The following is a 13,733-nucleotide window of genomic DNA, read 5'->3' as shown; positions in this document are numbered from 1 at the left end:
AAGATTATACCTAAATCACATTAGAAGTAGGAAGGAGGGTTCAGGGGGTGGGGAGGAGGCGGGGGCTCCGGGACCAGGGCGGCGGCTGCTTTCCCCAGCGCAGACCAGCGGCACCAGTCCCGCCAGCCCCAGCGCCCCCAGGCCGCCCTGCCCCGAGCCCCGAGCCCCCCAGTCCCCATGGCCGGCCTCCACTCTCTGGAGGCGGTGAAAAGGAAAATCCAGGCGCTGCAGCAGCAGGCGCATGAGGCGGAGGACCGAGCCCAGAGCCTGCAGCGGGAGCTGGACGGCGAGCGGGAGCAGCGGGAGAAAGCTGAAGGAGATGTGGCAGCTCTAAATCGACGGATCCAGCTAGTTGAGGAAGAGTTGGACCGGGCCCAAGAACGTCTGGCCACAGCCCTGCAGAAACTGGAGGAGGCGGAAAAGGCAGCCGATGAAGGTGATTGAGAACCGGGCAATGAAGGATGAAGAAAAAATGGAAATTCAGGAGATGCAGTTGAGGAGGTAGCCCGTAAATTGGTCATCCTTGAGGGTGAGCTGGAGCGAGCGGAAGAGCGAGCTGAGGTTTCAGAACTTAAGTGTGGTGATCTGGAAGAGGAGCTGAAGAATGTCACCAACAACCTGAAATCCTTGGAGGCTGCATCTGAGAAGTATTCTGAAAAAGAAGATAAATATGAAGAAGAAATCAAACTTCTGTCTGACAAACTTAAAGAGGCTGAGACCCGGGCTGAGTTTGCAGAAAGAACTGTTGCAAAACTGGAAAAGACCATTGATGACCTGGAAGAAAAACTTGCCCAGGCCAAAGAAGAGAACGTGGGCTTACATCAGACACTGGATCAGACATTAAACGAACTTAACTGTATATGAATCAAAAGAGAAGAATTTTGTTTGCCAGAAACGCAAGAACTCCATGTTGTCCCCTTCCCTTGTAAGCAGTTTCTTCTATTATTGCATCTTTTCTTTACTGGAAATGTCAATCAAATTATGAATATCTGACCAATATTTGTTACCAGAGAGGCTTTGGGCACCAGTTAAATCTAATTTCTCCTTTCAAACAGCACACTAAAGCTTCTAGCTGCCTTTTTTTTTTTTTAATCCTTAAATTGCATTTTTTTCCCCTTAGGCAGGCAGGGTATTTAACTTAGGCCAAAATCTTCAAGATTGAGGGCATTCTGTTACACTCTAGGCAATAGCAGGGAACCCAACTGAGCTACTGGATCATGCCTGGGTTTTAAGCATTCCATGATACCCTTCTGTAAAAAGAAGGGCAGGGGCCAGCTCATAAAATGGGTGGGGACTTTCCATCCATAGTGAAAAGGTTGTTTTAGGAAGTCATAAACCACAAAGAATGGCCTAATTATTGTGGCCCTTCCTCCCTCTCTTCACTACAGGGCAAACATCCTCTGAGCAGATAACCAACATCTTCATTTTTTTTTTCTGGATGAATATAGGAAAATCTGTTTTTGTATTGGTCCAAACATAGATGGCTTGCATAAAGACCCAAATGTGGCCTACAATTGTTACTTTTACTGTATGCCAAGACTTTTTTCCTTTAAAGGAAACCTCATTTTAGGATTTTAAGTGAGCTCAACCTATATTTGAACCAGTATGGTATTTTACTAACTTCTCATTTAGTAGTTGACTTCTGCAAAGCAATTGAAAGTCTCATTACAAATAAGGAACAATGTTTACTCTGTTCCTTGATTCTGTATGACTGAGCATCAGTAACAAAGTCAACCAGCAATTAGTAGAAATTAATTTGACAGCCGGTCTCACCAATGGATGTAGCATGGTAGTGCTTCCTGTGGTTGATTCCAGCCCTTTTTCCATGCCACTTTCTGTGTCCACGAATCTGTTGGCTAGAAATACAGTTCTAATGGTGCCTCACTGTCACTAAAGGAGAAATAAATTCAAATTGTCTTGATTTTATTTTAGACTGCCATAGTACAGTGAATAGAAGATTGTTCTATTTCAGAGGGATTTTAATCTTTATTTTGGGGACCAATTCATAAAGACCAAAAACCTCCTGATTTAACTGGATACAGAGAATCAAATACACAGTACCTATTTGACATTGTTATACAGTTTTCTTGTGTACGGCTCAGTGCTAAAACATTCCTTATTCCACAGCAGTGTGGAGCAGATATGAAGACTCAAGTTTACAGTTGTGTTTAAAAATTACCCTGCTTCTGATTACTATTTTTAAGCATCACACTACCCAGAAACATACTAGGAAAAGTGAAGCTGAATGAAACCAGTACTTTTCATTTAGATCTTTACCAAATGTATCATTTGTAATAGTATCACCTTTTTCTAGCTTTTGGTCAAATAAATTTTTACATAAACAAAAAAAAAGAAGTAGGAAGGAATTAATTATTGCATTAATGACTACAGTGTTCCAGACTTGTAACCCTTGTAACTCTTAACACTATGACCCAGGAATGCAAGGTTGGTTCAATATTTGTAAAACTGTTAGTATAATTGACTATATCAATAACAAAATTTAACAGAAGTCATATGACTATCTCAATAGATGCTAAAAAAAAGCCTTTGACAAAATATAGCATCCATTCCTACTAAAAACACTGAAGAACATATCATTCCTTAGAATGATAAGCAGTATCTATCTGAAACCATCAGCAAGCATTATATACAGTGAGGATGCTAGAGGCATTTCCAATTGGGGTGAAAGAAGGATGCCCACTATCACCAGTACTATTCAATACTGCCTTAGAAATGTTAGCTTCAACAATAAGAGAAGAAAAAAGAAATTGAAGGAATTAGAAGTGGGATGTTAGAAACAAAACTCTCACTCTTTGCATATGACATGATGGTATACCTACAGAATACAAAAATATCATCTAAAAAACTACTGGAAACAATTAGCAACTTTAGCAAAGTTGCATTATATAAAGTAAACCCACACAAATCCTCAGCATTCCTGTATTTTACTAGCAAGATATAGTAGTTAGAGCTAGAAAGAGAAATCCCATTTAAAGTAACTTCAGACAATATAAAATACTTGGGAGTCCACTTGCCAAGGCAGACTCAGAAACTCTATGAAAACAACTATAAAACACTTTTCACACAAATAAAATCAGATTTAAATAACTGGGCAAATATCAACTGCTCATGGATAGGCTGAGCTAACATAATAAAAATGACAATTATACCTAAATTAAACTATTTATTTAGTACCTTACCAATCAAAGTTCAAAAAAGTAACTTTAATGAGTTAGAAATAATTGTAACTAAATTCATAGGGAGAAACAAAAAGTCAAGAATATTAAGGGATTTAATGAAAAAAATGCAAAAGAAGATGGCTTAGCCTTACCAGATCTAAAATTATATGATAAAGCATCAGTCATCAAAACTTTCTAGTACTGGCTAAGAAACAGAGTTGTGGATCAGTGGAATAGACTAGGTGCAAAAGGGACAGCATGAAATAATTATAGTAATCTGCTGTTTGATAAACTCAAAGAGTCCACCTTCTGGGATAAAAACTCTCTCTTCAATAAAAACTGTTGGGAAAATTGGAATTTAGTATGGTAAAAAATTGGATTAGACCACATCTCACACCCTATAACAAGATAAGATCAAAATGAGTGAAAGTTTTAGACATAAGACTTCCAGCCAAGATGGCGGAGAGAAGACAGGCACAGTTCTAAAGTCTCCTGATCTCTTCCCCATTTAGCACATGAAACAAACCTCTTAAAAGAAATCTGAACCAGGAAACCCAGAAAGAAAAGCCAGGAGAGGAAAATCTACCTCAGGATTTGTCTCCCACAGCAGCCTTGGCTGAGTACCAGCAGGTGAGTCTGGGCTCCGAGGGAAGATCAGCCTGGGATCAGCCAGATTAACAGCTGAATTGGAACCAGGAATCTGAGGGCCCCAGAGCTGGACCTGCTGGATCAGCGGTAGGGCTGTATGAAGGGAGCTTGGGTCTGCGGGGAAGCAGAGGAGCTGGTGTTGGTGCTGTGCCCCTGGAGCTTGGCGAAGGGGCTGAGGGGAGAGGTCTGGTGCAGGAGAGCTGCGGACACCATCCCTGGGCTCCTCAGGTCTGAGAAACTCTGAGTCCACGCCTCCATTGCACAGAGGCCTCCTCCCAAACAAATGCAAACTACTTCTGCCTCAGGCCCAGGTGTGTGAGCAGAAGAACCAGCCCAGCTGAGGAATGACCTCAGGCCAGGGTAAAGCCCACCATTGATTGAAGGCAAAATAATTCAATAGTTCCAACTCCTCCCTTCCAGCAAAGGGAGAAGGCCTCCCAACCAAGGTCACAGACACTGCAGAGAGGGCAACTAGAACCTCCTACTGCCCAGCCAGAGAAACTGCACTCAGTAAAGCCTTTAGCGATCCCAAGCCCAGGTGAACCAGCCTCCCCCCCAACTTAAGGTCTTAGAATAATGAAGAAGGGTCAGCAGAAAGGTGGATCCATAGAAAAATTCCTGGAAGGGAAAGACCCCAACTCAGAGAGACCTGGAACCCCTGAGGAGAATACAATCTGGTCTCCAGCACAGAAAGTCTTCCTTGAAGAAATAAGGAAGGAGCTTAAAAATTTGGGAGAGACAATACCTTGCAACAAAAAAACAAAACCTTAGAAAGTACAATTGGACAAACACAAAAGGAGAATAAATCTCTCAGATCCATAAATGAGCAAATGCAAAAAGAAATTAATTCTCTCAAAACCTCAATTGGTCAAATGGAAAGCTCTTTCAAAAGTAGAATTGACTAATTGGAAAAGGAGTTGCAAAAGGTTAATGAAGAAAACTCCTTCCCCCCCAAAAAGAATGGAGTCTACAGAAACTAATGACTCCATGAGACAGCAAGAGTCAGTTAAACAAAATCAAAAAATAGAGAAAATAGAAGCAAATGTAAAATACCTCATCAACAAAACCACTAACCTCGAGAATAGATCGAGGAGGGGCAAGCTGAAAATTATAGGACTTTCTGAAAACATTGAAGAGAAAAAAAGCCTGGACTTAATAATACAGGATCTAGTGATGGAAAACTGCCCTGACATCATGGAATCGGAGGGCAAAGTAGTTATTGAAAGAGTACATTGATCCCCACCAGAAAAAGATCCTAAAATGAAAACACCAAGGATTGTTGTGGCCAAACTCCAGAACTATCAGATAAAAGAGAAAATCCTGCAAGCAGCCAGAAAGAAGCAATTTAAATATCAAGGAGCCACAGTAAGGATCATGCAGGACCTGGTTGCATCAACTTTAAGGAATCAAAGGGCCTGGAATGAGATATTTCAAAGAGCATGGGAGCTTGGAATGCAGCCAAGAATCTACTTTCCTGCAAAGCTGAGCCTTCTCTTCCAGGGGAAAAGTATGGACATTTAATGAAATGGAAGAATTCCAAAAATTTCTGATGAAAAGACCAGAGCTAAACAGAAAATTTGGATATCAAACAGGAGGTTCAAGAGACACTTGAAAAGGAAAAAAAAGGGGGGGGGCAGTAAAAGGAAAAAAATGCAATCCAGTAAGTTGAAACTGCCTATATTCCAGCATGGGGGGAAAGAGACTCTCATAAATCCTAAGAAATGTAACTCTAACAGAGAGAATACACCTAGTCAGAAATACTGGACATCTATGACCTATCCATGAGACTGCTATCTAATGGGATGTAACTGGCTTTAACCCCACTTGGGAGAAAGACTCTAATAACTCTCAGGAATTTTGACTCTATTCAATAGAATATACTGAACTAGAAGGCACAGACACTCAGAATTTTCTATGACCTAGATAGAATGATCTAAAAAAATACACTACCTCCCTAAAAAGAGGGACAAGAAAGAGATGGGAGGAGGGACTAAGAGGTACACTAAGAGGTACAAAAAACCTATGGTAATAGAGGGGAAGAAGGGAGCAGAGGAGAAACACCTGAATCTTCTTCTTATCAGACTTGGCTTAAAGTCAACCTACACATACTCAGTTAACTTATAAAACACCAAACCTTTCAAGTATTAAAAGGGAAAAAAGGGGGAGGGGGGATGGAGAAAGGGAAGGGGAGTGGGGGAAATAAGGGGAAATAACAAAAGGAAGGGAAGGGAAAAGGGAAAAAGGAAAAGGGGAAAAAAAGGGGAGGGTGTGATATAGGAGAACAAACACACTGAAGGAGGTGGTATTCAAAAACAAAATACTGGGGAATATGGATAAAGGGGGGAGAAAGGGGGGGGAAATATAAACAGAGGGAAGATAGCACAGAGGGCAATAAAGAATTAGTAATCATAACCTTGAATGTGAATGGGATGAACTCTCCCTTAAAATGTAAGCAAATAGGAGAGTGGATTAAAAACCAGAATCCTACAATATGCTGCTTACAAGAAACTCATTTGAAGCAGAGAGATACATATAAAGTAAAGGTAAAAGGTTGGAGCAAAATATATTTTGCTTCAGCTGAAGTAAAAAAAAGCAGGGGTAGCAATCCTTATCTCAGACAAAGCAGCAGCAAAAATAGATAGTGTTAAAAGAGATGAGGAAGGAAACTTTATCCTCCTAAAAGGTACCATAGACAATAAAGTCATTTCAATATTGAATATATATGCACCCAGTGGGACAGCACCCAAATTCTTAGAGGAGAAGCTGAAAGAATTACAGGAAGACATCGACAGCAAAACTCTACTAGTAGGAGACCTCAACCTCCCACTATCAGATCTAGATAAATCAAATCATAAAACAAACAAGAAAGAAATTAGGGAGGTAAATAGATTGTTAGAAAAATTAGATATGGTAGACTTATGGAGGAAACTGAATGGGGATAGGAAGGAATATACCTTTTTCTCTGCAGTGCATGGAACTTATACAAAAATTGACCATGTACTAGGACATAAAAACCTAATGATCAACTGCAGAAAGGCAGAAATGGTGAATACATCTTTCTCAGATCACAATGCAATAAAAGTCATATGCAATACTGGGCTAAGGAGATATAGACCCAGAGCAAATTGGAAACTGAATAACCTCATTTTAAAAAATGAGTGGGCCAAAAAACAAATTATAGAAAGAATTAACCATTTTATCCTAGATAATGATAATAATGAAACAACATACCAAAACCTATGGGATTCATTCAAAGCAACTCTCAGGGGGATATATTATAGCTCTAAATGCTTGTATGAATAAATTGGAGAAAGAGGAAATCAATGAACTAAACATGCAACTAAAAAAATTAGAGAAAGAACAAATCAAAAATCCCCAATCAAATACCAAATTAGAAATTTTAAAAATTAAAGGAGAAATTAATAAAATTGAAAGCAAAAACTATTGAATTAATAAATACAACCAAAAGTTGGTATTATGAAAAAAACCAATAAAATTGATAAACCTCTGGTCAATTTGATTAAAAAAAAGAAAGAAGAAAACCAAATTGCTAGTATTATAAATGAAAAAGGTGAACTCACCACCAATGAGGAGGAAATTAAAGTTATAATTCGAAATTATTTTGCCCAACTCTATGCCAATAAATTTGATAATCTAAGTGAAATGGATGAATATGTACAAAAATATAAGTTGCCCAGGTTAAATGAAGAAGAGATTAAATACCTAAACAACCCTATCTCAGAAAAAGAAATTCAACAAGCCATTATTGAACTCCCTAAAAACAAATCTCCAGGGCCTGATGGATTCACAAGTGAATTCTACCAAACATTTAAGGAAAAATTGGTTCCCATCCTATATAAACTCTTTGGAAAAATAGGGAAAGATGGAACTCTGCCTAACTCTTTCTATGAAACCCATATGGTACTGTTACCTAAACCAAGAAGAGTTAAAACAGAGAAAGAAAATTATAGACCTATTTCCCTGATGAATATAGATGCAAAAATCCTAAATAAAATCTTAGCAAAACAACTACAAGTCATTACTAGGATAATACATTATGATCAAGTAGGATTTATTCCAGGAATGCAGGGATGGTTCAATATTAGGAAAACTGTTAGTATACTCAATTATATCAATAACAAACCTATCAGAAGTCATATGATCATATCAATAGATGCTGAAAAAGCTTTTGACAAAATACAACATCCATTCCTATTAAAACACTAGAGAGTGTAGGAATAAATGGACTGTTCCTTAAAATAATTAGCAGTATCTATCTGAAACCATCAACAAGCATTATATTCAATGGGGAGAGGCTAAAGGCACTCCCAATAAGATCAGGGGTCAAACAAGGGTGCCCATTATCACCACTACTATTCAATATTGTATTAGAAATGTTAGCATCAGCAATTAGAGAAGAAAAAGAAATTGAAGGAATTAGAATTGGGAAGGAAGAGACAAAACTCTCACTCTTCGCAGATGACATGATGGTCTACCTAGAGAATCCCAAGAAATCATCTAAAAAACTACTGGAAACAATTAGCAATTTTAGCAAAGTTGCAGGTTATAAAATAAACCCCCATAAATCCTCAACTTTTCTATATATGTCTAGCAAGAAACAGCAGGAAGAGCTAGAAAGAGAAATCCCATTCAAAGTAACCTCAGACAGTGTAAAATATTTGGGAGTCTATTTGCCAAGACAGACTCAGAATCTTTTTGAAAACAATTATAAAACACTTCTCACACAAATTAAATCAGATTTAAATAACTGGGCAAATATCAACTTCTCATGGATAGGGAGAGCTAATATAATAAAAATGACAATTCTACTAAAACTAAACTATCTGTTTAGTGCCCTACCAATGAAAATTCCAAAAAATTACTTTAATGAGTTAAAAAAAATTGTAAGTAAATTCATATGGAGAAATAAAAAGTCACAAATTGCCAGGAGCTTAATGAAAAAAATGCAAACGAAGGTAGCTTAGCACTACCAGATCTAAAATTATATTATAAAGCATCGACTGATCAAAACTGTTTGGTATTGGCTAAGAAATGGAGTGTTGGACCAGTGGAATAGACTAGGTCTAAAAGCCGGAGAGGATTATAGTAATCTGCTGTTTGATAAACCCAAAGTGTCTGGCCACTGGGATAAAAACTCCCTCTTTGATAAAAACTGCTGGGATAACTGGAAGTTAGTATGGAAGAAACTTAGATTATACCAACACCTCACACCCTTTACCAAGATAAGGTCCAAATAGTTACAGGACATGAACATAAAAGACAATACTATAAGCAAATTAGAAGATCAAGGACTAGTCTACCTGTCAGATCTATGGAAAGGGTAACAGTTTATGACTAAGGAAGAGCTGGAGAACATCACTAAAAACCAATTAGATGATTTTGATTACATTAAATTAAAAAGCTTTTGCACAGATAAAACCAATGTAATCAAGATCAAAAGAAAAGTAGTAAATTGGGAAACAATCTTTACAATTAGTGATTCTGACAAAGGACTCATTTCTAAAATATACAGAGAACTGAGTCATATTTTTAAGACAAAAAGGCATTCCCCAATTGACAAATGGTCAAAGGATATGCAAAGGCAATTTACAGATGAGGAGATCAAAGCAATCCATAGCCATATGAAAAAATGCTCTAAATCATTAATTATTAGAGAAATGCAAATTAAAGCTTCTCTCAGGTACCACCTCACACCTCTCAGATTGGCCAGTATGACCAGGAAGGATAATGATCATTGTTGGAAGGGATGTGGGAAATATGGGACACTATTACACTGTTGGTGGAGCTGTGAAGTCATCCAATCCTTCTGGGGAGCTTTTTGGAACTATGCCCAAAGGGCAACAAAAATGTGCATATCCTTTGACCCAGCAGTACCACTACTGGGTCTATACCCTGAAGAGATGAGGAAAAAGGGTAAAAACATTACTTGTACCAAAATATTTATAGCAGCCCTGTCTGTGGTGGCAAAGAATTGGAAATCCAGTAAATGTCTTTCAATTGGGGAATGGCTTAGCAAACTGTGGTATATGTATGTCATGGAACACTATTGTTCTATTAGAAACCAGGAGGGATGGGAATTCAGGGAAGCCTGGAGGGATTTGCATGAACTGATGCTGAGTGAGATGAGCAGAACCAGAAAAACACTGTATACCCTAACAGCAACATGGGAGTGATGTTCAACCTTGAAGGACTTGCTCATTCCATCAGTGCAACAATTGGGAACAATTTTTGGCTGTCTGCAAAGGAGAGTAATATCTGTATCCAGATTAGGAGCTGTGGAGTTTGAACAAAGTGCAAGGACTATTCCCTTTAATTTGGAAAAAAAACCAGATATCTTATTCTCTGATCTGGTTACCTCTGAGAATTCTGTTCTCTTTAAGGATATGATTTCTCTCTCATCACACCCAATTTGGATCAAGGTACAACATGGAAACAAAGTAAAGACTGACAGAGTGCTATCTGTGGGGTGGGGGGTGGGGAGAGGGAAGCAAGATTGGGAGAAAACTGTAAAACTCAAATAATATCTTTAATAAAAAAATAAAAAAAGACATAAAATACAATATTATAAGCAAACTAGGAGATCAAGGAATAATTTACCTGTCAAATCTATGGAAAGGGAAGCAGATGGAGAACATCATTAAAGGAAGAGATGGAGAACATCATTAAAAACAAACTAGATAATTTAGATTACATTAAATTAAAAAGCTTTTGCACAAATAAAATTACTATAATCAAGATCAAAGAAATGTAGTAAATTGGGAAACAGCCAGCATTTCTGACAAAGGACTCATTTCTAAAATATATACAGAATGGACTCAAATTTATAAAAAAAAAAAAAAAGCAGGCCATTTCCCCAATTGACAAATGGTCAAAATTTTTGCAAAGTCAATTTACAGATGATTAAATCAAAGCTATCCACAGTCATATGAAAAATTGCTCTAAATGATTACTGATTAGGGAAATGCAAATTAAAGCAACTCTGAGGTACCATCTCACACTTATCAGATAGGCCAATATGACCAGAAAGGACAATGTTCAATGTTGGAAGGGATGTGGGAAATATGGGACACTAATACATTGTTGGTGGAGCTGTGAACTCTTGGTTGGATCCTTTCTGGAAAGAAATTTGGGAATGTGCCCAAAGAGATCATGAAAAAGGATAAAGGCATCACTGGTACAAAAATATTCATGGCAGCTCTGTTTGTGGTGGCAAAGAATTGGAAATCAATGTAATTTCCATCAATTGGGGAATGGCTGAACAAATTGTAGTAAATGTATGCCATGGAACACTATTGTTCTATTAGAAACCTGGAGGGATGGGATTTCAGAGAAGCTTGGAAAAAGCTGCATGAATTGATGCTGAGTGAACTGAGCAGCATCTCAGCAACATGGGATTCCTGATCAACCTTAATGGATTTGTTCATTCCATCAGTTGCAATAATCAGGGACAATCTTAGGGTATCTGTGAGGGAAAATACCATCTGTAGCCAGAGAAAGAACAGTGGAGGTAAAAAGAAAGACCAAAGACTATTACCTTCAATTTAAAAAAAAAGTTGTCTTATGTACTAAATAATTTTACTATCTTAATATTTTATTTTTTCCTCAAGGATATATTTTTTTCTCTCAACACATTCAATTTTTATCATTGTATAGCATGGAAACAATGTAAAGTTTATCAGAGTGCCTTCTGTGGGTGGGGGGGGGTAGAAGAAGGGAAGGGAGACAAGAAAGAGAAGTAAACAGTACTGCCCAACTCAAACTGACAGAGAACATGGTAAAGATAGTTAACAAAAAATTTCTCCTAAAAACCTTCCTTCCCACAAATACACATGGAATCTCCAGGAGGGGAAAGCTCTTCCTTACACTGCAACAGTCAGGAGGGTCACATGTAAGAAACATGTATGACAAAGCTTTCACTCATAGCACCTGCTCTGGAGCCCTTATTCTCTGTAAAGACCCCAGAAGATCCTTCCCCTGTGGTCCTGACTTATATTTGGGTTTCAGGGAGGCAGAGTTGCCCAGAGGCCTCCCCCTCATCTCTCCTCCAGAGTGCTCCTTCATCTTAGGGGCTTCTCAGAGTTCTCTTCAAATGATCCTGTTTGTTCATAGCTGTTTGGTCTTTGCCTCCCCAGCACCCCCCTCCCCTTAGATAGTGAGCTCCTTGAAAGCAGGGACTGTCCTTTGTCTTTCTTTATATTCTTAGGGCTTAGCCCAAAGCCAGGGGACATCAGAGGTATTTAATGAAGGCTACTTGACTGACTGAAAGGTCAAGGGTCAAGACCCAGTGTGGAACCTCTGAACAAGTATTTCAGATGAGCCTTGGATCTGCACTGAGAGGCTTAGAAGACTGGTCCAGGTCTCCTGGCCAGTCTAGCCCCCTCTTCAGTTAGGAGGGGTCCTCTTGGCAACTTAATTAAATCCCAAACTCAGGGATTTGTCTTCACCCTTAAGGATGCCACAAGGGGAGGAAAATATTCACTTCTGTAGATGCTAGTCAATGATGTGCTCAGGGAGGAAATGGAAAGGCAGAAGTGGCTGGCGGTTTCAGATTGTCTTTGGCTTGCTGTATAAACTACATCCTATTGTCTCCGATGCTGGGGGTGGGGACAGAAAGAAAACCTTCCTTTCTCCTCACCCTCTTTCCTGGACATCTGAGGAAAGAAAAGAAAAGGGGACAAAAGAAGGGACTTTATGTAGGCACTGCCCTCTTGCATGGACCTCTGCAGTCAATTAAAATCTTCCTGTCAAGGGTGGGATAGAAGGCCTGACACCTGACAGCCAGCCTCTATCAGGTGACAAATGAGGGAACCTGAATTCTAAGTAGCTCCTGCTATCTTCAGGGCATGCCTCTTGGGAAGACCCAGTGATGTCCTCTATGAGGAAAATGTGAGTGTTTGGGTTCCACAAGAATGTGAAGGGAGGATTCATAGTTTACTTGCAAAGACTAGGATCTGCCTATATTGTTGCCTATGGTCAGGTACTGAGTAAAGATAAAAGATTTAGCCTCAAAAACTGCCCCACCTGTGTTTAAATTAACCTAGTCTTGACCTTCTCCTTTCTGCATACTCAAGGAGATCTAGCTGTTCTTGCACTTTACTATAATGAGCAGGGACAGGAAACGTGTAGGAACCAAAGTATCAATTAGATTTGTGACCCCAGTCTATGATTGGCATGATGGGGCAGGAACAAAGCATTTCAAACTGCATAAAAGAGCTTGTATGTTGGGATTTCCCTGCCCCTCTCTCCCACCATGAGAAAGATGTGTCATTTTATTAAGATAGCTTAATAAAAACCATTTAAATCACTGAACCAAGTATTTTTGAGCCATTGATAACAATTTGGGGGCTCCTCTTGAGATATTAATGTAAATCTTTTTTCATAGTATTTTCTTTTTTGTTGTTGATTTATTTATTTATTCTTATTTTTGTACAAATGATATTTTTATACATTACTAAAATACTAATATTAAACATAATACCATTTCCCCTCCAAAATAATAGCCTGTATGAGCGATAAAGAAAAGGAAAGAGAAAAAAATTAAATTAATAATAATAATAATAATAAAAAACATAATAATAATAATAATAATAATAATAATAATAATAATGATGATGATGATGATGATGATGATGGATACAGCCAGGTGGTGCAGTGGACAAAGCACTGGCCCTGGAGCCAGGAACACTTGGATCCAAATCCAGCCTCAGACACCCAACAATCACCCAGCTGTGTAGCCCCAGGCAAGCCACCCAGCCCTATTTGTCCTGCAAACCCCCCTAAAATAACAACAGCAACAACAACAACAACAACAACAATAATAATAATAATAATAAATGTGCTACAGTCTGTGTTCCAAAACTTCCAGCTCTGTTGGGTGTGGATCAC

At 38.6% G+C, this 13,733-nt stretch overlaps 1 pseudogene; it reads left to right on the top strand.

The window, feature by feature from the left end:
• The first annotated feature begins 177 nt into the window (after positions 1-177).
• Positions 178-1,403, top strand: LOC141488533 (uncharacterized; annotated as a pseudogene).
• Positions 1,404-13,733: the final 12,330 nt, after the last annotated feature.

The sequence above is a fragment of the Macrotis lagotis genome, chromosome 1 (genome assembly GCF_037893015.1).
Source record: "Macrotis lagotis isolate mMagLag1 chromosome 1, bilby.v1.9.chrom.fasta, whole genome shotgun sequence".
NCBI classification, from domain to species: Eukaryota; Metazoa; Chordata; class Mammalia; order Peramelemorphia; family Peramelidae; genus Macrotis; species Macrotis lagotis.
Note: the sequence above shows the minus strand (reverse complement) of the source record. Positions and strands in the feature narration are given on the sequence as shown.